Source organism: Acinonyx jubatus, chromosome B2, assembly GCF_027475565.1.
Source record: "Acinonyx jubatus isolate Ajub_Pintada_27869175 chromosome B2, VMU_Ajub_asm_v1.0, whole genome shotgun sequence".
NCBI lineage: Eukaryota > Metazoa > Chordata > Mammalia > Carnivora > Felidae > Acinonyx > Acinonyx jubatus.
In genome coordinates, this window is record NC_069385.1 from 41,542,367 (window position 1) to 41,568,585 (window position 26,219).

Consider the following 26,219-nt stretch of genomic DNA (forward strand, 5'->3'; position numbering starts at 1 on the left):
GTTGAAGTACCTTACTATTTTTAAAATTTTTTTCATGTTTATTTATTTTTGAGAGACAGAGAGACAGAGTGTGAGTGGGGGAGGGGCAGAGAGAGAGAGAAAGACACAGAATCTGAAGAGGTTCCAGGCTCTGATCTATCAGCACAGAGCCCGATGCAGGGCTCAAACCCACAAGCCACGAGATCATGACCTGAGTCAAAGTCGGACGCTTAACTGACTGAGCCACCCAGGTGCCCCTGAAGTCCCTTACTATTATGGTACTTTATCAATGAGTTTCTATATGTTTGTAATTAATTGATTTATATATTTGGATTCTTTCACATTGGGGACATAAATGTTTAAAATTGTTAGATCTTGGTGGATAGACCTTTTATTTTGATATGATGCCCTTTTTCAAGTCTTGGTACAGTCTTTATTTTGAAATCTAGATTGTCTGATATAAGTATGGCTACTATGGCATTCTTTTGGTGGTCTTTACTCAACTTTACCAATTTTTAATATATTTCCACATTTTCTTCTCTCTCTCATACACACATACATAATTTTTTTGAAAAAAATATTTTAAATAACTTGAAAGCAGATTTTACCTTTATCTTTTAACACTCTAATGACCATTTGTTAACAATAATGATATTTTCTCTTATGACCACAGTATTTTCATCAAATTCAGGAAATTTAACATTAATACATTAGCTTAATCTGTAGTCTCAATTCCAATTTTAACAGTTACCCCATAACATCCTTGATGAGAGTATTTCCTAGTCTAGAAGGAACCGCCTGTTGCCTTTAGATGTCATATATGTTTAGCCTTATTTAATGTAGTATAGGTTGTCAGCCATTTTTTTTTTGTCTTCCATGACATGGGTTTATAAGAACCCAATTATGGGTTTATAAGAAGCCAATTATGGGTTTATAAGAAGCCAATTATGTTGTAGCATTTTTCTCAATTTGGATTCATCTTTTGTTTCCTCATTATTAGATTTCGGTTATGAATTTTGGCTAGAATGTCACAGAAGTGATATGTTTTGCTCAGCATACTATATCCTAAGGTACATGAATGAATGTTTGCTCCCTATAGCGGATACTAGTTTTTCCTTTTTATCCACTGTATAATGTTTTTTATGTTATAATTAATCAAGTGATTTGTGGGGGTATATTTTGAGACAATGTAAATATCCTATTCCTTATGAAATTCATCCCCTTCCCCCATTGAGTTTAGCATTCATTGGTGTTTTGCCTGAACAAATATTTACTCTGATGGTTGCAAAATGGTGATTTTTCTGATACCCATGTTCCTTCTACATTTGTGAGTTGACATTTTATGTAAGGAAGACCTTTACCTTCTCCTTTATCTACCTATACATTTATTATCAACAAATTAAAATTCTTATTTTATTCAATGAGCTATAATCCATATTATCATTACTATTATTTTCATTACTATATTATTATGTTGATGCTCAAATATCCATCTATTTGATATTTCAAGAATTTAGCAGATCAAGTTTTTTTATTAGCTGTGCAAATTTAAATTCTTTTATGTTCCATTAATCATGAAGGCCTTAAAAACTATATTCCTGACTATATATTTACATGTTATTAATCTAAGTATTTTGTGAAAATAAATGCGTAAAAATCCTTTTCTTCATCCATGATCCAAACTAATTGAAACAAACATCAGGTAGAGAACGAAAAAAAAGGTAATTTAAATCTGTTAGCCAAGGGGGCTTTCTCAGATTTCCCCCCTGATTACAGTTACCCAGTCATAGATTCACTGAAAAATGGGAGCTTTTCCCCATGAGGGCTTGCACTTCACATTTATGGCATGGAAGAGTAGATGAAGGTTTGCTTTCAGCAAGCAGGCAAATCCCAAAGAGAGAGAAGAATTATGTGGATCTGAGCTTGCCCAATTTCTTGTATTAAGTATACTGATAAGATAACCTCTTTTCTTGCTGTGGAGAGGAGTATGTAGGGTGGTTGACAGAGGCCAAGACTATTACTCTAACAGAGTTCTTTCCACAAGGAAGCATCTGAATTGGGGAAGAAGTGTTTTCCTGAATATTTGAACAAATAACTGTACTTCTCGGAGCCTCATTGTTTTTATCTGTAAAAAAATTAATTCCTCCATCCCATTTACTATTAGAAATTTATTATTATAAAGGACAAAGTAATTCCCTCTGTGGACTTAAAGAATAAGAGGGCTAAGACCTCTTAAAGAACTCCAGTAGTGAAAGCCTGGTCAAAAAAAAGAATGACTTGTTGATGGAGGGTCTTGAAAAGCAGAGTGCAGGGAGGTGGGAGCAAAACCAAGAGCATTCAGTTCACAAAAGCCAAAGGAAAAGCATTTCAAGGAGTGGTGAACTCTTTTGGCTTTTACTGCTAAAGCTTAAGCACAATGAGAGCTGAAAGTAACTGTTGTGGTTAGCAATGTGGAGTACACTGATGACTAGTCAAAGTGTGATATGAGGGAGTGGTTGGGAATAGAACACAGACCGCAGAAAGTTAAGAAAGTGATGAGGAAAGGGAAGTCATAAATATAAAGCCACACTCCTCAGAAGTTTTGCTGTAAAGGGAAATAGGACAGTAGCTAGAGGGGAATTGAGGGAAAGTTTTAAAGGCAAGAGATACTTGAGACTGTTTATCATACTGATGGAAAAGTAGGGCAAGTGGAGAATACAATAAGTAAGTAAGAGTTTCTGGTAAAGGAACAGGGGATGGGCATTGGTGCACATGTTAGGTATTGGCCTTAGAAGAAAAGAGAGGCACCTTCCTTAGATCAGTGGTCCAGGAGGAAAGGGTGGGTAAAGTACGAGCAGGTATATAGATTCCTTGTGGGGAATGGGAGTCCCTGTCCAATGGTGTGCATTTTCTTTGCTATATAAGAGACGTAATTATTTGCTGATAATGAAATGAGGGATCTGGGATAGGTTATGGGGAAGATTGAAGATTCAATTAGAGGTAATTAAAAATTGTTGTGAATATTAGTTGACTAGAAAAACACCTTGGCAGGCCAGGATAAAGGTTAAGGTTGTTGGTTTATCCTTTATATAAAATTCTGTCTTTCTTATTCAAATACTAAGGTTTTGGAAGTTAAAAAAAATGTTTGTTTTACACTTTTCTTTTTCAAGCACTAAATAAACATATTATATTTAGCAGTATTGCTCTTAGTTAATAAAATATAACATTTTGCTTATCACTGGTAAGCGTTTGCAGTCTCATAGTTTATTTATTTATTTTTTTATTAAAAAATTTTTTTTAATGTGTATTTATTTTTGCGACACAGAGTGCAAGCAGGGGAGGGACAGAGAGAGGGAGACACAGAATCTGAAGCAGGCTCCAGGCTCTGAGCTGCCAGCACAGAGCCGGATGAGGGGCTTGAACCCACAAAGCACAAGATCATGACCTGAGCTGAAGTCGGTAATAAACCCACTGAGCCACCCAAGCGTCCCTCCAGTCTCATAGTTTAAACTGCTGAAACTATGTCCTGTTTTACATTTTGTAGTAAAACAATTTAAGTACTAAAAATTGAGCTCTTAACTTTCAATTGATGGGATAGTTTCAAAATTATTTTTACCTTTTTAAATTTAAATTCACGTTAGTTAACATATAATGTAGTATTGGTTTCAGGAGTAGAATTTAGTGACTCATCATTTACTTATAACAACCAGTGCTCATCACAATAAGTGCCCTCCTTAATGTCTATCACCCATTTAGCCTATTCCCCCCATACCTCTCTCCAGCAACCCTCAATTTGTTCTCTGTCTTTAAGAGTCTCATAGTTTGCGTCTCTGTTTTTATCTTGTTTTTGCTTCCTTTCTCCTATGTTCATCTGCTTTGTTTCTTAAATTTCATATATGAGTGAAATATGGTATTTGTCTTTCTCTGACTTGTTTCACTTAGCATAATACACTGTAGTTCCATCCATGTTGTTGCAAATGGCAAGATTTCATATAATATTCTGAGTAATATTCCATTGTGTGTGTGTGTGTGTGTGTGTATATATATATTCACCACATCTTCTTTATCCATTCATCAATCAAAGGACATTTGGACTCTTTCCATAATTTAGCTATTGTTGATAGTGCTGCTGTAAACATTGGGGTGCATGTGCCCCTTCAAACCAGCATCAAAATTATCTTCAGAATCTTTAAAGCTAAGTAAGAAAAACATCCCGCTCCCCAAACTTTAATATTTTAAGCAACTCAAATGATACAAATCCTTTATTGCTTTCAAGATCCAATCTTATTTTACACAATTATTTTCATTCCTTATAAAATTTCCTAAAATTATTGCAGCTTGAAACTTAATCCTTAAATTTATCTTTGTAAAATGAGAAAATAATGCAATTTTCTATACCTAGATTGAGGGTTAGCTCAATTAGTTGGATAATTTTAGATGTTACTCAGTATTTATATATTTAAGGCAAGCACTAATGATTTCAATTTTCTTCTGTAATCACAGGGGATACTTAAAGACAATTAGGATCATAACTATTTTAAGGATTCTGTCTTTTTTCACTTATTTCAGATGAAGCTTTCCATGTTTTATTGCCCAGGAAGTAGGAGTAGGTTTCTCTTTTTCTTGCTTGTAACAGATTTTAGAGACAATTGCATGTCTTTTTAGTGGGTTTCTGTTGGGCCTGCTAATCTCTTTCTGCTTTATTTCAATTTTTTATTAAAGGAATTCATGTTCACTGGTTTATATAACCAAGTTATTATAAAATCCTCCCCATCATCATCTTTTGCTCTCTTTTTCTCTCACCATCTTTTTAACCAATTTTGAGTATCTTTAAATCATCATACTCTTAGACTCCTATTACACTGTTGCTGGGCAAGATTTTTTTCAGCATGAACTAATGATTAGGCTGCTCAAATTTAGGTTTGATTTTTGATATTTATGTATGTATGTATGTATGTATGTATTATTTTAGAAAGTGAAAGAGCATTTGTGCAAGCAGGGGAGGGGCAGAGGGAGAGGAAGAGAGAAAATCTCAAGCCTGATGTGGAGCTCTATGATGTCACAAACTGCAAGATCATGACCTGAGCTGAAATCAAGAGTCGGACACTCAACTGAGTTACGCAGGCACCCCCAGGTTTAATTTTTTTTTTAAAAAGGATTTTTGTCATTTGGTAAAGATCATTTCAAGAGCTAGATCTTAACTTTAATCATTTTTTGAATTCTTTTCTTTTTTTTTTTTTATCTCCTTTCACTTGGTTTTCAAGATCCCAAGAATTTGACAATAGTGGCTCTTTTAGAGACATGCCTTGCTTTCTAGCTTAGCTGATTGTACTTTGAAGCTTAAAAGTGTTTTTTTAAGAACTTGGGGTGCCCTCAAGCCCCAAATGTGGCTTACATGTACCTTCTCTTTTGTTTTTATAAAGACACTTGTAATATGAGAGAAATGGGATATCTTAGAATGTTTACCCTCAAATAATTTAATAAGAAAACATGTTGGCTTCCCTTAATAATACATATTTTCAAAATCCTTCATGTGTTTTAGCCCACAATAGTATGCTATTTGCAATGGGATCAGAAGATGGATGCTTTTGGAATCAGACAGCTAATTCTCTCTCTCTCTTTTTCTCATTCATTGGATTTGGGCTTCTTTTCACTTTTAAAGTAATTATGCAGAACTGTTGGCATTGTTTGTAATGAATCAGTTTCAATTAAGCACAGAAAATTAGCATGTGAGCATGTGTGTGTGTGCCTGTGGTGCATGCATGTGAGTGTGTGTGTAACAGCATTCTCACAATCATTAGTCACATGTCACCAGGCTTTGTTGTCTGGGCTCATATTCTTCAACATGTGCCCAGATATTAGAGCCCCATCTTATTATGTGGTTTTTCTCTTCTTTTGAAAACTGGAGGGGCGCCTGGGTGGCGCAGTCGGTTAAGCGTCCGACTTCAGCCAGGTCACGATCTCCCGGTCTGTGAGTTCGAGCCCCGCGTCAGGCTCTGGGCTGATGGCTCAGAGCCTGGAGCCTGTTTCCGATTCTGTGTCTCCCTCTCTCTCTGCCCCTCCCCCGTTCATGCTCTGTCTCTCTCTGTCCCAAAAATAAATAAAAAATGTTGAAAAAAATTAAAAAAAAAAAAAGAAAACTGGAGAAATTAGTTCTTTTATTTCTCTAAATGGTAAAGAAAGAAAGATCAAAATTTATTATTCTACAGATTCTCCATTTGATGTAAGCTTATTTGTATTTATGTTTTTTTAAATCCTGCATCCTTTCTAAAATGGCTTGAAGATCTATTAATTGAGTAGAAAGAAACCTAAGAAAACAGAGTTTTGATAGCGATATGTAGAATGTAAATTTATTGCATTAAATAGAACCCCTACAGTGACAAAAGGTTTATTTGAATGTTTCTTCCCCTCTTTAATCTGATCTGGGAGAGGGTGATAAAAAATTCAGCTTGCCTGAAGTCATTCAGTGATATTTTTATACTGATCAAGTAATATAATGCAGAATATAACTACAGAATTTAGGGCAAAAAACAATGATTGAATGACATGCCTCATCATTGTATAGATTGAAAAGTCAGACAGATTCATCTCATAAGAGATAAAGACTAGTTGATAAAACACAACTTGTCACTGGGAGACCATCAGTTCGTCATAAGAAGAGCAAAACATTAACAGCTTTTTGAATCTAGAGAGTAATACCTCTCTAAAATCAATGGGGAAATTTTATATGATACTTGATTTTTAGCCTCAAATAAAAATTCACTTAAATCCTACTAAGTGAACTTAAATTCCTACTTTGTTGTGTTATTATTTATTATTTTCCATTTCATATCTATTAGTCTCCTCAACTGTTTGGTTAGGTCTCTGAAGGCAGGAACCCTATTGCATGCATCTTTGTATTTCCTAAATATTTTGGAGAAACTAGCTAGAAGTTAATATTTTAAAAGTAAATTTATTTAATGGGTAAAATAAATTGAGAATGAATGACTGTCTATAGTTAGTTGTTTTTGTGTTCTGAAGGCAAGATTTTGCCTGTGATTCAGAGTGTACACTCAGAACTTAGAAGCCTGTGTTTTGAGCTGGATAAAAACGTAAGCAATCAAATAGTTAAGCAAAAGCTCTGTGATGCCGTAGAAGACCTCAGATGAACGTAGGCGGTTTCAATTACCATAAGGAGATTTAGAGTTTCCATCTAAAAAATGTTTCCTTACTTATCAAAATGCTCCCCACTGGATACTCCTAACAAATAATGGTCTGATTCTTATATTTACTGAAAATGGCTTGACACATTTGTATTTAGTTTGTTGACTAACAGGGTGGAAGTAGAAACTTATAACTTACCAGTGTGTTGTATTCCTTGTCATAACACAAGCCATTTAGCTATAATAGGAAAAATTCATTGAAGCTTTGCATTATTTTTTCATTTGTGTTTCTTTTTCTTGTATGTACATATTTCAGCATATCACACCTATTTTCTTTGTATTTATGTATAATAAACAACACAGGACAAGTTTAGGTAAAGAATGACAGTACTGCAAAATTTAAACTTTACAATTAAGATGAGATGTTTGAGGGTGCCTGGGTGGCTCAGTTGGTTAAGTGTCCAACTCTTGGTCATGATCTCATGGCTCAGGTCATGATCTCATGGTTCCTGAGTTAGAGCCCTGCTCAGGCTCTGCACTGAGAATGAGGAGCCTGCTGAGGATTCTCTGTCTCCCAGCCTCTCTGCCCCTCCCCCAAACGTGCTCTCTCTTTGTCTTTCAAAATACATAAGTAAACTTAAAAAAAAAAAAAAAACAAGATGAAAGGGGCGCCTGGGTGGCTCAGTCAGTTAAGTGTCCGACTTTGGCTCAGGTCACGATTTCGCGGTTCCTGAGTTCGCATCAGGTTCTGTGCTGACAGCTCAAAGCCTAGAGCCTGCTTCAGATTCTGTGTCTCCCTCTCTCTGCCCCTTCCCTGCTCACACTGTCTCTCTCTCTCAAAAAAAAAAAAAAATAAATAAATAAAATAAACATTAAAAAAGATGAAATGTTTAGAAATTAAGGTACATTCATTATTTCATATTGTATAATATTGTACACTGCAACATAATATATTTTAAAAACATTTAATGACAGGGGAGCCTGGGTGGCTGACTTGGTTGGGCCTATGACTTTGGCTCAGGTCATGATCTTGCAGTTCATGAGTTTCAGCCCCACATGCGGCTCTGTGCATACAGCTCAGAGCCTAGAACCTGCTTCGAATTCTGTGTCTCCCTCTCTCTCTGCCCCCACCCCCGACTTGTGCTCTGTGTTTCTCTTCTCTGAAAATTAAAATAAAACATTAAAAAACTTTTATGACAATTCACATGCTTATTTGATACCTTTGTTTTCCTTCAAATATTTATAGAGATGATAAAACTTATCCTTAGATGAGACTATCAAGGTTTCTTTGCTCAGGTAGGAGTCATTCTTAAGTCCTGATCTCCTTTCTCATTCTACTACCTGCACCCTTCCTTAAGACCTTATTCCAATATTAATGATTTATGACCATGTTGTGATGGTGGGACTGTCTTGCTTAATAGCAATTTACAGATCATCACTGGTCAGAAAATTTAAAAGCCATTATCTTGATGTAACTGTGTGTTTATAATTTCAAAAGACATAGCTAGTAAGTTGAGAGACAATATTTTAGTAGTGGAAAAGTGAAAATTTGAGTGAGTTCTTCATGGTAAAGAAACTGTCTTCAAGAAAACAGTCTGAAATATATTATGTTACCACCCCCACAACACCTCATATAAAGTTATAAAGGTCCATAAGACTGTTCCCATCAAAACCAGAGAACATTTTCCCTCACTTTGATTATAGAAATGAGTGAAATATTTTCATTTTCAATAATAAGTGTCTTCTCTGAATTTTCAACATTCATATATTTATAGAATAAAAATGAGGAAAAGATATAGAGCATTGGAAATTTGGTTTGTGGGGCTTGTGTAATTTTAACTACCAAACCTTGAGGTTTTTAACAGAGAAGCTAGAGAAAAGCCTTTATTTAGAATATTAATTTTGTTATCAGGAAGTATTAAGATCATTACATATTGGAATAGAATGTTGCTCAGTTCTGGAACAATGAAAGAATGTGATATGGATGAGGACAAGATATTTCACTCTATTTCTGGGGCTAAAGTTTTTAGGAGAAATACTATTAGTTAATATCAGAATAGTTTCATTGATTCTATATATTATTTCTAGTTTGTGGTATATATAATGACTATAAATGAACTGTTCATTATAAATATGGGTTCAGTAAGCAGCATATACTTTTGCTATCTTTAAAATGTCTCAAACCAAAGGACCCCATTAAGTATTTTGAAAAAGAAGAAATTGAACAGGTGACCTTCGTGGATATTTATAGCTACTATTCTGCTGCCAAAAAGGTACACCACATAGGTAATTTCCCTGTAAAATATGCTGAATAGGAACATTTTAATGCTTACAAATGGGTATAAAGACAAGTGCCTCACCTATTCATTTTTAAAACAGATTTTTCTTGTTTCAGAAAATATATCTATTACATTTTCTAATAGTTACTTTTTTAAGAAGTAAAATGCAAGACCCATAGACAGCTATCATGCAGTCTCTTTGCCAAGTTACAAGGCGGTAAAATACTATTATCCTTATTCAAGTAGTTTTAGTGATTATTTTTATTAATATTTATTATACCTTAAATTTTTTTGTTGACAATTGCAAATATTCTTCTATTTCCTAGTCCTTAAAATAAGAAACATTTAGTTCATAAATTTTCAAGAAAAAAATAACCATCTCTTGCATTGAAACATTTTTAAAAGAATTGACAAGGGGGGCACCTGGTTGGCTTAGTTGGTTAAGCATCTGACTCTTGATTTCAGCCCAGGTCATGATGTCACCATTTGTGAGTTTGAGCCCTGTGTCAGGCTCTGTGCTAATGAATGGGGCCTTCTTGGGATTCTCTCTCTTTCTCTCTGCCTCTCCCTGCTCATGCTCTCTGTCTCACAAAATAAATAAGCTTTAAATAATTGACAAGAAATGTTCTATTGCAAGTAGCTTCACACAAAAGAATATATAAAAAAACATTTTCACTGTTAATGCTCTTACCCTTTTATTTTTTTTTCTGAGTAAAGAATTATAGACATAATTTTTTTTTCCTTTTAGTATTTTAGTGATGTTCCACCAGCTTCTAGCTTGTATTGCTTCCAAACAGAGTCTGCTATCATTTCTGACCTTTGTTGTTTTTATGTTAATTGTGTTTTTCTCTGGCTGTTTTAACATTTTCCTCTTAATCATTTAAAGCAATTTGATGCTCTGATTTAGTGTAATTTTTTTTTTTTTGCCTTTTCTTGTGTTGGTTTACTGTGCTTCTTGGACGTGTATGTTAACAGTTTTCATCACATTTTAAGTTTCCACCTTTATTTCTTTAACTCTTTTTTTTTCTGTACACTCCCACTTATTCTCCTTCAAAGACTTCAGTTACAGGGGAGCCTGGGTGGCTCAGTCGATTAAGCGTCCAATTCTTGATTTTGGCTCAGGTCATGATCTCATGGTTCTTGACTTTGAGCCCTGAATCAGCCTTCATGCAGACAGTATGGATTCTCTCTCTTCCTCTCTCGCTGCCCTTCCCTCACTTGTGCTCTCTTGCAAAACAATAAATAAATTTTTAAAAGTCTTCAGTTACAAATAGAATAAGGCACTAAAAATTATTTCATAGATCATTGTTGCTCTTTTTATTTTTTTCAGCCCTCTTTTCTATCTGTAGATCATTGTGAATATTTTCTATTGCTATGTCTTCAAGTTTACTATTTCTTCTGCAATTTCTTATCTGTTGTTTATCCTACCCAATCTGTTTTTCATTTTAGATATTATAATTTTCACCTTTCAGAAGTTCATCTTGTGGTTTTTGAAAATAGCTTCTATGTCTACATATCATGCTTAATCTTTCTTTAGTATTCTAAAAATGTGGAATATGAGTATAATAATTTCTATTGTCCTATCTGCTAATTTTCGCATCTGATGGTTTCTGGGTTGGTTTTGAGTCATTGATTTTTCTCCTCACTGTGAGTTATGAAACATCACTTCTTTGCATGCCTGCTAATTTGTTATTGGATGCCAGACATTATGAATTTTATCTTGTTGTGCTCTTGGATGCTTTTATATTCCCTAAAATATTCTTTTTTTAAAAAAAAATATTTATTTTTGAGAGAGGGATAGAGAGCATGTACAAGTTGGGGAGGGGCAGAGTGAGAGGGACACAGAGAATCCCAAGCAGTCTCTGCAGTGTCAGTGCAGAGCCCCATGTGGGGCTTGAACCCATGACTGGGAGATCATGACCTAAGCTGATATCAAGAGTTGGACATTCAGGCACCTGAGTGGCTCAGTCAGTTAAGCATCCAACTCAGGTCATGATCTCACAGTCTGTGAGATCGAGCCCCGCATTGGGTTATGTGCTGACAGCACAGAGCCTGGAGCCTGCTTCAGGTTCTGTGTCTCCCTCTCACTCTGCCCCTCACCCACTCATGCTCTGTCTCTCAATCTCTCTCTCAAAAATAAATAAACGCTAAAAAATTTTTTAAAGAGTCAGACATTTAACCTACTGAACCACCCAGGCACCCCCACAAAAATATTCCTGAACTTTTTTCTGGGATGTAGTTGTTCTACTTAGAAATATTTTGACTCTTTTTTATTTTGTTTTAAAGCTGTTTTTAGGCAGGAGCAGAATAGGGTTTACTCTAGGGTTAAACCCACTACAGATGCAGAACCTTTCTGAGTACTCTACCCAATATCCTATAAATTATGAGAGTTTCTTTTTTTCTTTCTTCCTATTTTTCCACTCTAGCTGATATGAACTGGAACTATTCTTGGCCCTGTGTGAGCTTCAGGAATTTCCCCTCTAATCTTCTTAATGGTTGTTTCTTGGCCTCAGGTTGGTTTCTTAGATTGTATGTGCTGGCCTTACCTTCTGTCAAGGTGGCTTTCCTACAGGTTGTTGGAGGTCTTTTTCAGTGCAGCTCTCTCCTCTCTGGTACACTTCTCTGTGAATTCTAGTTGTCTAAGCTTCCCTTGACTCTCAGGTCCAGGTAGACTCTATGTGGATCCCTTTCTTGTACCACAGGTGGAAATTTCTTTGGACAGTCAGCTGGGAATTCAGAAAGTTTACCTGATTTGTTTTCTTTCTGTTTGTTTTCTCATGAATTACTGTCCTTCACTGCTTGAGTTCAATGTCTTTACAAGTATTCTTTCATAGATTTTATCCATTTGGGGGGTGTTATTCCATTTGGTATAAGTGGAAGTCCTATCCTTTTACCTTTAATCTAGCTGGGTCTTTATTTGTTGTGGATAGTTGGGTCTTTTTTTTTTTTTTTATTCAGCCCAATTATTTGTGCCTTTTAGTTTGAAAGTTTATACCTGTGCTGTCAAGTACTGCATTCATTGGCCACATGGGACTATTCACTTGAAATGTATCTGGTCAGACCTGATACATACTGACATTATGAAATGCAGACTAGGTCTTGATTTCATAATACAAAAAATGTAATTTATCTCATCAATACATTTTTCTATTCATTACACATTGATATTTTGAAAATTTTGAGTTAAATAAATATGTTATTAAATTTACTTTCACCTGTTTTTACTTTCGGAAATGTGGCTGTTCAAAAATTTAAAAGTATGTGTGTGGGTTACATTATACTTCTGTTAGCACATTTTAAGCTCTCCAACTTGAGGAGATTCTAGGTCTTCTCTTCTGTTCTCCTCACCCTCAAGACCTGCCAACTTTATGCTCAAGTTTATTTAGCTCTTAAATGTCCTCAAAGCAAAAGTGGCTCTGTTTCTGTAGTACCATGGTTTCATGACTTCCCTTATACTTCAGCTTAGTATTTTCTTAACTTATTAGTTCTTTGATGCTTTTAATAAGTACAAATATTTTAGCCAGAATTTTCAGTTGGTTCTATTTTTTTAGGAAAGTTTTTCTGATTTATTTAGCCTCTGTGTATCAGAGATGAAAGGGTGGCAGAGAACAGCAAGATGCTCACTGTGTTAATTTCCAAGTGCTGCAATAACAAAGTGCCACAAACTGGGTGGTATAGAACAAACAGAAATTTATTGTCTCATGGTTCTGGAGGTAGGAGGCTTGAAATCAAAGTGTCAGCAGGGCTGTGCTTTCTCCGAAGGTGCCAGAGAAGGATCTGTGCCAGGCCTGTCCTGGCTTCTAGTTGCCTCAGGTGTTTCTTGGCTGGTAGATGGTTGTCTTCTCCCTGTGTTTCTTCATGTAATGTTCTCCTTTGTCTGTGTCTGCCTCTCTGTTCAATTTTGCCCTTTCTGTGTAGACACATCAAATTGGGTTAAGGCCCATCATCATGATCTTATTTGAAATTGATATCTCTGTAAAGACCTTGTTTCCAAATAAGGTCATGTTCTAAGGTACCAGGAATTAGAGCACTAACATATCCTTTTTGGGAGACGTGGTACAAACCATAGTGCTCACTAACTTCATGTCCTCTTTATGAGCACCCTAAAGGCTAGATTTCCTGATCCCTCTTGCAGTTAGGTCAGGCCATCTGCCTGGTTCTGGCCAAATGAATGTGGGTGGAAGTGATATATACCATTACTAAGTCTAGTCATAAAGCATCTGATGGGGTATCTTCACTTATGATCTTTGCTCATTGGCTGACTAAATGTAGAGGACACAAGGAGGCCCTGGAAGATGTCAGCAACACAAGATGGAGAAGCGAGATCCCAAATCATCAAGGAAGGCCAGTTGACAAAACCCATCTGTCCTGTGATGTGAGTGAAAAATGTACCTGTTGACTGAAGGAGTAATCAATGGTATGTCCATTAATTGCTCATAGCAGCTTAGCTGTGCTATGCACAACCATAGCTTCTGTTGTGCGTCTTGCTTCTACTCACTTCTCTTTGATCTCAGGGCCAAAATATCCCATTTGAAAAACCCTCCTTTCCCCCGACACCCTGCTTTGTCAAGTTATTGCATAGCAGGTTTTTATAGCAAATAAATCACTTCAGTGAAAAATTATCCTCTATTTTCCTAACAGTTAATATTGTCAAAATAGTTTCACAATAAAGATAGTTCCATTTACTTTATATAAAGCATAAAAGCAGTATTATGGTGTGATGGTGCTGATGATTATTCACTAATGGACACTATCAAATATAAATTAGATTTAGTCTTAAAAGATCAATTTAGAAGATATTATACCTTACCAAATTTATTGTAAACATTCTGTCTTGGAAATATGACAACTATAACTTCCCTAAGTTTTAGATAAAATAAGGAGTACACACACTCGCACACACACATACATGCACACACACCCTTCTTTACATATTTCTGGATTCTGTCCTAATATAAAATATATTAACTTCAATATTTGCATTTGTACAATGTACTAAGTCAATTCTAGGTCACAGAAGAAATATGTTCATTGAGTCTGGTGCCAAATAGTGAGTAAAATGAATGGAGAACAAGAAAAGGGGGAAAAAACCCAAAAATGAACGGCATCAGAAAATAAATGATAGCTTGATATTCTTGAGAATCTATTTTTGTAAAAATATTTCCATATAGATCACATTTACCCTCATGTACAACCCAAAGCCAGTTGCCATCTTTTAAACTTGTGATTTTACTTTTAAAAATCATTTTGCTTCATCATTTCTATCTTTAAGGAGGGAATGATTTCTACTGGGTGTGGTAATGAATTATTATCTCTTTTTGGATAGCTAGTCATCTCATTACTCACATACATAAAATATTATCAGATAAGGTAATTTTCCTGTTGTGGAGGGTATATATTCTCATTTTAGGATATAAAGTTCTATTATATCATAATAAAAAAAGTTCAACAAGTAAAACTTCCACTGTGAGAAAGAATTTACATGGGTGTTTTAAACATTGAATATGGCATTAAAGATTGGAGGAGAATTTATCTTCCAAGAAGAGTAGTGGAAACATATTTCTTTGTAATATTTAAAAACCAGGCAAGGCAGAACATTACAAAATCAGTGTTAGAAGATAATCTGGTACACTCAGGGATATGGAACGTAAAACCTAAGCTACGTATTTCAGCCTTCACCAGGTTTTACTGCTTATTATGCTTGTAGAAAAAAAGATGAAGATGAACTATATCTCTTATTAAAATATTTCTGAGTATGAAAGTTTGCCTCTTACAGTGGAGCTATAGTATCTAGAACCACTTTCTTATTGTATGGGAATACATTTCTGATAATCATCAATGACATATGCTTATACAACACATTTGCTGAAATAGCTACATCACTTTAGACTATCACTTATAAATACATGTTCAGCAGAAAATCCTGCTGGTGAACCATCCTAGTTTAAACCCACAATAAACTGCTATGCTATGCCCCAGTACTTACGTTTCTTTGAGTCAAATTAAGACAGCTCATTCTGTAAACTGATCAGGAGGTCAATCAAGTAGTAATGCCAAGATTTTCTATTGCTTGAGAGACTTTAAGTGGCCAGGGCAGAATTTGTAGTTAAGCAGCTGCTCAGGTCTTGCTGGTTTCAGTTTTAGAATGAAATCTGTACATTAATTTGTTGGTAAATTGAGATAGATATTAAACAGTGATATCAAAAGAGGTTGTTTGGATGCAACATTTTGGGATGTGGGGTGAAAATGATTATTTGTAACATTATAGTTGTAGTCTTGAATTACTGGTTTTTACCAGAAGGTACAAACTCTGTCATCAGACAGGTTCCGGAAGTAGGAAATTACTGTTTGTGGTCCACACTGCCAAGTACTGCAGTGATAGCTGATCCAGCCAAACACAGTGATTGTAGCCACAGAATGGAATATAAAATAGGGGCATAAAACTCAGTGTATCTGATAGAATTTCAAAAGTAGACGAAGAACTGCCCACTTTCATAAAGTTCTAAAACATTAAAAAAGTTGGAATTATAATAGATTTCATAGTTTTAACATCAGTACTCAAGGGGGACAAAGGTTGATTCTATAAAGCTTTTAGCTTATGGAAACTGAAGTAATCTTTTCTGCAGTGTTTGGGATGTCACTAGAACTAATTAAGGTAAATAAAGAACACTGTCGCTAGGTATGCCTGAAAGCTTGAAAATCGTTAAACAGTTGCCTAAGAGTTTGAGAAGCTCCGCTGCCAGTCCAACCTTATTGAACTCCATCTGTAAAAATATTAAATTCAGAGATCTCACTCTCTTCAACATTTTGGATCCTTCATGTTATTTTTTCTTCTCAACCTGCCATTGGTTCTTATGGCCACAATCTACCACCTTTCTCTGAGTTTAACAGCTCCTTCCTGGCTCTACCTTTTCCCTCTACCCCTTATGCTTCCACCATCCTCACCTAACCAGTTAATTCCCTACCACAATCGAAAGCAGCCACTATCTGTTTCTAATGTGGGTTCAAACATTGCCTTGTGTTGGTGTGGAGCATTGCTTACCTATGCAGATTGATGCTATGCGGCAGTTATGCTTTTCATTGTAGACTGTGCCCTCAATACCTCACAGCATTGCCTCTACTTGCCCTTAGTGGTCTCTTTCTATTCTTTACTGAGGCAGTGTAGCAGAGTCAAAGAGCATGGACATGAACATTGGTTCTAGACCTCAATTTGTATCCCAACTTCTATACTTATTAATTGGGAGATCTTGAGCAAATTCCTAACCTCTTTGATCTTCAGCTGCCATGAATGTAAATGGGAATAATAATTCTTGTAAAGTTTCCTGTAAGCATTTAAGATAATGTAGAGAAGATGATTTAGTGAACAGAGGTTGATGGCTAATGGTCAGAATTGTTCTTAAGCTTTCTGGTCTGGTATCCCTAAGAGTTTACTACGTTTCTCAGACTTTTTACCCTTTTCCCAAATGCCTAATCATTAACAGATGATGTTTGCCTTATACTGCATAGGGAAAATACAAGCTATCAAGTAAGTATTTAATCAGCTTCTCTCCCCTCCACTTCTTTTTTTCTCCACTTCACTTCTATACATACCTTTGATGTCACCCATCAGTTCCTTCTTTTCTATTTTATAAGAATCTGTGTTTCAGGTTCTTTCCAAAGGCCTCAGAAACAGTAGGGCACAGTGGTTAAGAGAACAGTCTTTGATTCCCAGCTTCCTGGGCTCTTGTTTTCCCTCCCTCACTTGGGTCAGTTCAGTATTTAAGTTTTTCCATCTCTAAGATGGATACAATGAAGATACATAGCTCATAAAGTTCTGAAGTCGATTGCAATAATTAAAACATTAACAACATGAAGGGCAGTGCCTGGTACATAGTATGAAAATTACTATTACTATCACTTCCTGACTCATCAGGGTCACAGTTCAGAAATTGTTCCTTTTGTCCTAAGACTTTGGTCACTTTTCCTCCACTGGTCCTCCTTCTTAGATTTACGAAGCACTCATAACCCAGGAGAACATTCCTTCAATCTGCTCTGTTATACTTTTACCATCTTTTCTTTCACTGCCAAATGTTATGAAATCATAGACTCATTCAGTTCCCTGATTCTACTTCTCCAACTATTCTTCATTTTTCAGTCTGATACAACCTGACCTCTATTCCCACTGTTATACAAGTGCTTTCATTCAGGTCCACCCTGACCTCCTGATTTGCAACATTTCCAGACATTATCCTATGTAGTCCTTCTATGGTATTTGACACTGTTAACCATTGTAGAACTACTTTGATGTTCTTTTTCAGTGTCTATGATATTACTCTTTCTTGTTCACTTCATTTGTACATTACTCTTCAGTACTTTCTGAGTCTTCCAGCTTACACCCATAGGTCAGGATAATCTCCAGCATTTGATTATATGAATTTCTCTTACATCCTTTGCTACCAAAATATATCTTCAAGTACATACTGCATATGTCTCCATTTCTGTATCCTAACTGGACTTGCTTTAAGTTAGGCCATATAAATTTTCAATAATCTTCATTCTAAGTTCTTTACAATTGTCATCTAATTATTGGCCTTTCAACCTCTACTCCCTTAAATCTATCCTCCACTCTATTTCTAGATATTTTTTCATTCTACAACCTCAATCTAATTATCTCTCTCTCCTTTGTGAATACAAGATTCCATCATATATTACAAGGTAAAACTCAAATGTCCTATATTAATTGGGTTCTGTATTAATTATTTGACAAACTTTTACTTGTACCCTAAGAGTCAGCACCAATTTTGTATCTTCTAACATTTATTTAATTCTCTACGTAATTAGACAGTACTTATTTGCTTTCATAGAAATGTTTATTCTTATAGTCTTTTAAAGACAATGTAATTTATTCATTTACATGTCTGTCTTTTGCCTAAATGATACACCATCTTTATAGGATCCCTGGAATCTAACATCTCTAGAATATAACATAAACCTAAGAATATTTTCTGAATAACTAGCTTTCCATAAAAGTAGGTAGTACTTTTGGAATGTGGGGGATTTCATGTGGGAGACCAAAGATATCTAAAGAATAGAATATATGTATATATAATATATATATATATATATAATATGTATAGAATATATTATATATAAAAGTGTGTGTGTGTGTGTGTGTGTGTGTATACACACACATGTGGTATAGGTATAAATATATCTTATTTAGACTTTCTTCCATATTAAATAAGTGATATTATGTAACCTAAAAATATTCTGAGATTTCTTTTTCCATTTTGTATGGTCTCATAAGTCAGTCCTCAAAACATAAAACCAAAATATATGTAAATTACTCATGTGTGTACCAAAAACTTTAGGAAATGGCCTGATTTATAAGATTCAGTGAATTTACTGTCTTCTTGGTTACTGTCTGGTGTAAACATACTGTGTGCATTTAGTTTCATCCGTTGTGTAGGTAGCATTGATTCTAGTATCTGACTTACTATTGAAAAGTTTTATTTCTATAATATCTAATGCAAGCATATCCATTATTTTTAAAAGACCTAGTAGTAGTATATACACAATAAAATTTTAATTAAATGATAAAATCTTAAGCTTTGCATATAAAATGTTAATATTGAATCAAGATGTTTTAGCAGTAGGAATACTATTGAATTATCACCAAAGAAACTGTAAGTTTCTTAAAATATAAAGAAAAAAGTAATTTCACACAGTTGGTAAGATACAAACGAAGATAAAATCAATCCATGACTCCTGGCAAATTCTGAACTCTGAATTCAGAACTCTGTTAATGCACTCTTGAATTATGAGCCAAAAGCATGTAAAACATTTCTGATATAGGCAAGGAGGGATAGATTTCAGAAATTTAAGACATTATTTTTCCATTATTAAGATTCTCCTCTGATTATTTTCATCTATTACAATGTTGCCTAAGTAGATATATACTTATGCATTAAATATTACATTCCATTTTGAGTTAAAACTGCATGCCCATTGAAAGCTCTCCCTCAGTGACTGAAATATACATTTCTGAGTTACTATCTCAGTAGGGATATTGAAGTTTCCACTAACATGGAATATGAGGACTTTAAAATATGAGGACTTTAAAAAACTTTTGATGCTGCTATCAGAGGATTACCCTATCCATATAAAAAAGTAATAATATATTATTTGGTTGTATATTATAAAATTTCTGAGAATCAGAAAGAGATAATATTGCTGTAATGTCCACCTGATCATATTTGAGTTACAAACTTTATTTGAAATGGAGACCTACATTAGCCAATATTAGTAAAGTTACTGCACCAATATTGGTGCAACAAGAGATGAAATGCCACTTTCTATTCTGCAAAGGTGCTAAATACAAAGCTCCTTTGACCTCTACTTAACAGTTTATATGACTGGTAGCATTACTTATGAATGAATTGTCTTTCTAGTCATCAAAATTAACCATAAATGTTATATACTTTAGGATGAAGGGTTACAATAGTATTTTTTTTAAAAAAAAATCTCTGTCAAAATAATGAAATCATCCAATAACCTGAACCAAAACATCTTAGAAAAAGCTTGTTTGGAGATGAGCTGTGGGAGTTCAATATTCTGAGACACAAATGGAAGGAGGAAATGAATAAATTTGATTGCATTTAAGAATCTTTTCATATAGAAAGTAGACACTGCTCTTCTTAATATGGAAACAAGTCAAGTGTTCATGCAGCAATGGAAAGAGTTTAGGAGTTAGATCTCCATTCATATTCTGTTCTGTTGTTGAGAGCTGATGCAGAGCATGAATTCTTGTTCTTAGAACATCAGCTGGCAAATAATATATTCCATAAAAATAATAATTATTAATAAAAATTCAAGCACATTGTTATACATCCAACTTACTTTACATTACAATTTAAGAAGTAAGTAAAAACAGTTAATAACTGAAATGCATTTGCGTTTCTTCTAGGCTTTTACTACACCAATAATTTCATGGAAGTTATCTAATCACAATATGCAACAACAGTAAAATGTTTATTAGAATCATGCATGTATGTGTTAAGAAAAGGAAACACCACAGATAAGGTGTGTCGCTCTAGAGTAAAACTGAGGAGATAATTGAGGGTAACTAGTAAAGTCAAAAAAAAAAGAAAGAAAGAAAAAAACAAAACTCCAAACAAAGCAGGGCATGGGCCATTTGCCAAAATGGATTCAAGATCCAACTTTTTCATAAAATAATTTTGTGAACTTGAATTGCTTGGTATGTCAGTGTTCCACTTATCCTATACTTTAATAAGAGGAGTAGATTAGAAGAAAGGGCCTCAAAATTTTTGTGGAAAAGAGTTATTTTTTTATTTTCCTATAGCTTGAGTTGGTGATATTTTTTGTGGATATTGGGAGGTAAGGAGACAGAAATCTATGGAAAATAGAAATCTATGGATCTAAGAAAAGAGCCAATATTAGGTTTTGTCAAGTACAATCTATTTACCTTGGAGATGGTGGTAGGTGGGTGGAGATATCCTGTGGATAAGAATGGTGGAAGGAATTTCTTCTGTAAGAGCAATAGCCTAGGGCCATAATACAAAATAAAGAACAACTTTAAAATAAAGCTCAATGTAAGATGAGCTCACCAAAATAATTAGCATCTAAATTTATTATTTTAAAATGCCTTTGTTCAATGTTATAATATTATATTTTAAAATTGAATATGGGGGCGCCTGGGTGGCTCAGTCGGTTAAGCGTCCGACTTCAGCTCAGGTCACCATCTCGCGGTCCGTGAGTTCGAGCCCTGCATCGGGCTCTGGGTAGATGGCTCAGAGCCTGGAGCCTGCTTCCAATTCTGTGTCTCCCTCTCTCTTTGCCCCTTCCCCATTCATGCTCTGTCTCTCTCTGTCTCAAAAATAAATAAACGTTAAAAAAATTAAAAGAATAAAATAAAATTGAATATGGAACTCTTCATGGAAAATATATTTAAAAACTTTTATTTATAAAATTACATTTTATAATTAAAAACTGGTGGGGAAAATATATTATAATTTTATTAATGACCAAGTCTCAAATGACACTATTTAGTGAAAAATTATTTTTGAAATTTATATTTAGTGAACTATTTAGTGAAAAACAATTAACTAAGTGGTCAAGTAAAGCAATTACAATTTATTGTATACATTTGGACAATATTATTCTTTATTGATGGTGAATATGAATCATCACAAAAGTTTTGTTTTATTTTGCTTAAATTTTATCATTTCCTTTCAGGTTTATAAAAATAATTTTCTTGAGTATAGTTGACCTTCAATGTTACATGGTTACAGGTGCCTAACATAGTGATCTAACAACTCTATTCATTATGCTATGCTCACCACAAGTGTAACTACCATCTGTCACCATAAAATGCTGTTACAATACTATTGGCTATATTCCCTATGCTGTACCTATTATTCCTGTGGTTTATTTATTCCATAACTGAAAGTCTGTGTCTCCCACTTGTTTTCATCCATTTTGCCCATCCCCACACTCCCAGTCCTCTAGCAACCATCAGTTTGTTTTCTGTATTTATAGGTCTGATTCTGCTTTTTGTTTGTTTATGCATCTGTTTTTTAAGATTCCAATAAAAGTACAATCATGGTATTTATCTTCTGTCTGACTTATTTCACTTAGTGTAGGTAATCCTAAGTTCATCCATGTTTTCACAAATAGCAAGATCTCATCCTTTTTTATAAAAATGATTTTCAATGCTAAGTATGATTTTTATACAATGCTTTTTATAATGAGGAAACTGGGGTTCAGAGAAATTACTTCTCCAAGGTAAATTGCTTATTTAGTAAGAGGCAGAACAAGGATTCATATGTAGATCTCCCTGACTCTGACACCTGTGCTTTTTAACTACCATAGACTCTACTCCTTCCTTATATAATTATGTTACAAATATTTATTGAGCAACTGTTATCTTTGAAACAGCTCCCTGGGTACTGGGTTTATGGGCATGAACGAAACACATAAAAGCCCTGCCCTCTTGGAATTTGCCAGGTGGGGATTGGGAGACAGAAATGAAGCTACGTAAGTAAATTATACAGTGTTTTAAGTTATCATGATGCCAAAGAGGAATAAACCAAGGGAAGAGGTAAGAAGGTATACAGAAGGATGATTGCAGTTTTAAGTAGGATGCTCAGGGAAGAACATGCCGAGAAAGTAATATATGAGTCAAAACCTGAAGGAGCTGAAAGAAATTTGCCATGGTTGTACTTAGAAGATGAAGATTCCAGGAAAGAAAATAGCAATTGTGAAGGTCCTGAAGTGGGAGAATGCCTAACAAATTCAAGGCAATCAAAGAGGCCATTGTGACTAGAGCAGAGTAAATAAGTGGGATTGTAGAAGATAAGATCACAAAGGCACATGGGGCCAGCCTGCATAGGACCTTGTAGCCGTTGCAATTACTTAGACTTTTCTCTGGTTAGGATAAGGGCTACTGAAGGATTTGATCCACTTACATGTTTTTAGTGTTGAGCAGAAACTGAAGTGGAGAAAAGGTGGAATCAGAGTTAGTCCTCCTTAGTAGGAGGCTATTGACAATAATTCAGGGGGCCTTAAAATAGTGATTAATGGAGGGAATACTAGAAAGTGGTTAGTTTCTAAATATATTTGGAAGATAAAGCTAATGATATGTGCTGTGGATTAAATGTGAGTTGGGAGAGAAAACTGTATAAAGGGTTTTTCTCTGAGCACCTGCAGATGAAGATGAGGAACTTAGTTTTGGACATGGTAAATTGAAATATCTATTAAACATCCATGTGGAGATATAATATGTAAGCCGGCTTGGGGTTTAGGGGAGAAGGTCAGGCTATAATTGGAGACATTAGTTATAGCAGAGATTGGATGAAAGGGAGTTAGTGGGAGCATAAAAGATATGCATGGATTGAGCCTTTGGGTATTTCAACATTTAAAGGTTGTTGGAAAGATGAAGAGGAAACATCAAAGGAGAATGAAAAGTATGGCCAGTAAAGAAGGAGCATAACTGGGACTGCATTAGCTAGGTGAAGAAAATGTTTACAGACTGAGGGAATGACCAGTTGTGTCACAAGCTGCTGAGGGATCAAGTAACATAAGAACTGAAAAGCGGCCATTGGGTTTACCAACGTGAAGGTCATTGGTGACCTCCACAAGCACAGTTCCAGTGGTGTGGTGGGAGATAATCTTGTGAGAGGTTTTAAGAGAGAATTTGCACAAACAGTCTTTTGAGGCATTTTCCTCTAAAGGGAAGGAGATGTTTGGACTATTTACTAGAGTAGAGGAAACAAGAAATGAGACAATTAGAGGTTGTTTTTCTTGGGTGGGAGAATAACATTTTACCTGTTGATGGAACATTTCAGAGGAGGTAGAAAACTTGTGTAGGAAAGAGAAGTGAGAATTGTGGAAACAATGTTCTTGTATTGGAGAAAGGAGATGAGATCAGAATGTAAGTGGGGAGGCTGGCCTTTGCGAAGAGTTCACACATTTTAACCAGAGGGAAGACAGAGCAGGTGGGAATAGATCCAAGTAAAAAGGGATATAGGGGTGAAGGCTTGTGAATGTTATCTTCTGCAATTCTCAGTCATTGACTTCTGGTGAGATGTTGGTAGACAAGGTTACATTGAAATATACAATATCCAAATTAGGTAGCTAAATCTCAGGTTTCTTGAATTGAAATTTACTTAATTTAAAATTAAATGCTAGAATGTGATATAAATTGAGGATAAAACCTTTGAAAATTGAAAAGATTCAATCCGTGGTTGTTAAATAGCTGCTTTTTCATTGCTATCATAACAATTTATGCTTATTCATGGAAAGGGCTATTGTTCTCTTTTCTTCAGAAACAAGGAGATGGTAATTGTCAGTATCAACCCTACCGTTGAAGATCTAGGACAGCAATAAATATAACATTCCTTAAGTGAGGGTTAAAATCATCATAGGGTGAATGAGTATTTTTTATTTTATGATAAAATAAGTGACTTTTCCAGTGACACAAGTCTGTGGGAGAAAGAATAAAATGCATATTTGTGCATTAAAATTCTGGATTCCAACCATCTGATAACATTTCTTGTCAAACTATTCTAACAGCTCTTATTGCTTCTGAGAATATTTTTTAAAAATCTTAACAAAAATAAAGTAAGCTTTCCCTTTTCTCTATCCTTTGTGCCAAAAAGAAAAACGGGCTGTATTTTACCTTTCTGTTAACAGGTACCAAAATAACTTATAATGTAGGATTTATCCAAGAGGAATATTCCCAAAGTTTCCTAAAAAACAAAAAAAGTAACTTAAAAATAGTGTGTATTTAAGCTGCATTTAGAATGTTCTGCAAGCTTAAAAGGATGTTTGGAGTTAAGTTTTAAAAACAGTGGGGTTTAGTGTAATAGGTTTGGCAACAAAATCAGGGTGGTTCATACAACTGATGAATTAATGCAGACCCAGCTGACTAACACATACCATGTGTTTGCTTTGGCAGAGAAGTTGGAAAAATAATTTGGAAAAAAAAAACACATTATTGGACAGATTTCACTTTTGTTGTTGTTTTGTGGGATTAAAAAAATTCTAATCAAACTTGCAAAGGTAGAGTTAACAAAGATCTTCCCATTGATTCGAATGATATTTGGAAGTTTCATAAGAACATCAAAATGGAAGAGGATAATTTCACTTATTTCATATGTTTCTCTTAATTACTCACTGCTTAGAAATAGAGTTATGACTAGTCATTTATCAACTGATACCATGTTTATGAATTTACTCTGTCTAAAAACAATACTATAAAATGCCCCTTATCAACATTTCTAATACAATCATTGCATATAGAATCTTCTATTTAAACTTTGATGGCCAAGAACAGCATTCTCTTTTGCAATAATGATTAAATATGCTATTCTAAGACTTTCTTGCTAATTCATAGATTTGCTTTCCTTGTTGTTGTTCAGACACAAGATTAAAGCTTGTTTCTTTTATAAAGTAGATTATTTCATTGTTCCTACAAGATTTGAAAAGAATTTGTTGGCCTTTATTAAAGTTTTGGAATTCCCACTGTTTACTAAAATTCAGACATATTAATGATATGATGGACCCAAGGCTGGAATGAGCACTGATTCCATTTTATGGGGTTGAAAATTGCTTCATAGTCTATTTTTACCATTATAAGAGGTATGTTGAATGTACTCCTAAATTGGTTTCAGGAATGAGATACACTATTTTCCACTATGGAGTAGCTTGATTTTATGTGCTGTGTTGCTAAACCATGAAATTCAGGAGATAATGGGATATTTTCCTTAGTGAAGTCTGAAAAATTCTTAAAGCTGGAGGCAATTCAGTACAGCATATATAAATATGCAACGCTATTACATAGGAAAGCCCTGCAGACTGATGAAATAGGAAATGGATTTTCAAAAGTAACCATAAAATTATTTGAAAATAATTCAAATCTACTTTTTTGGTGTCCTTAGACTAGTTATAACTACTGTAAAGCTCAGTCGGATTTGTATCTTAAATGGGGATAACCAATAAATATTTAATTTCTGAGTTGCTATAAATATAAAATAAATTATGTACTATGTATTGCACTTGGTACATGGGATAATTCCTTTTCTCCCATTATACTATAACCTTAAGAGTAAGATTTTGACCCATTTTGAGTTTATTTTTGTGTATGGTGAAAGAAAGTAGTCCAGTTTCTTTCTTTTGCATGTAGCTGGTCAGTTTTCCCATTGCCATTACCATTGTTGAAGAGACTGTCTTTCCTATTGTATATTCATTTCTCCTTTGTCTAAGATTAATTGACCATATAATTGTGGGTTTATTTGTGGGTTTTCTATTCTATTCTATTGAAACACGTAGGTGTTTATTT

The 26,219-nt window shown here is 34.7% G+C and overlaps 1 long non-coding RNA gene across 1 annotated transcript in view; it reads right to left on the reverse strand.

Annotated features, from left to right (window-relative positions):
- Positions 1-26,219, reverse strand: part of LOC128315531 (uncharacterized) — a 54,920-nt gene that overhangs the window by 13,391 nt on the left and 15,310 nt on the right. The window contains exon 2 of the long non-coding RNA XR_008298365.1: positions 20,844-20,922. This is a non-coding gene — a long non-coding RNA (uncharacterized LOC128315531). The remainder of the gene's footprint in view (positions 1-20,843; positions 20,923-26,219) is intronic.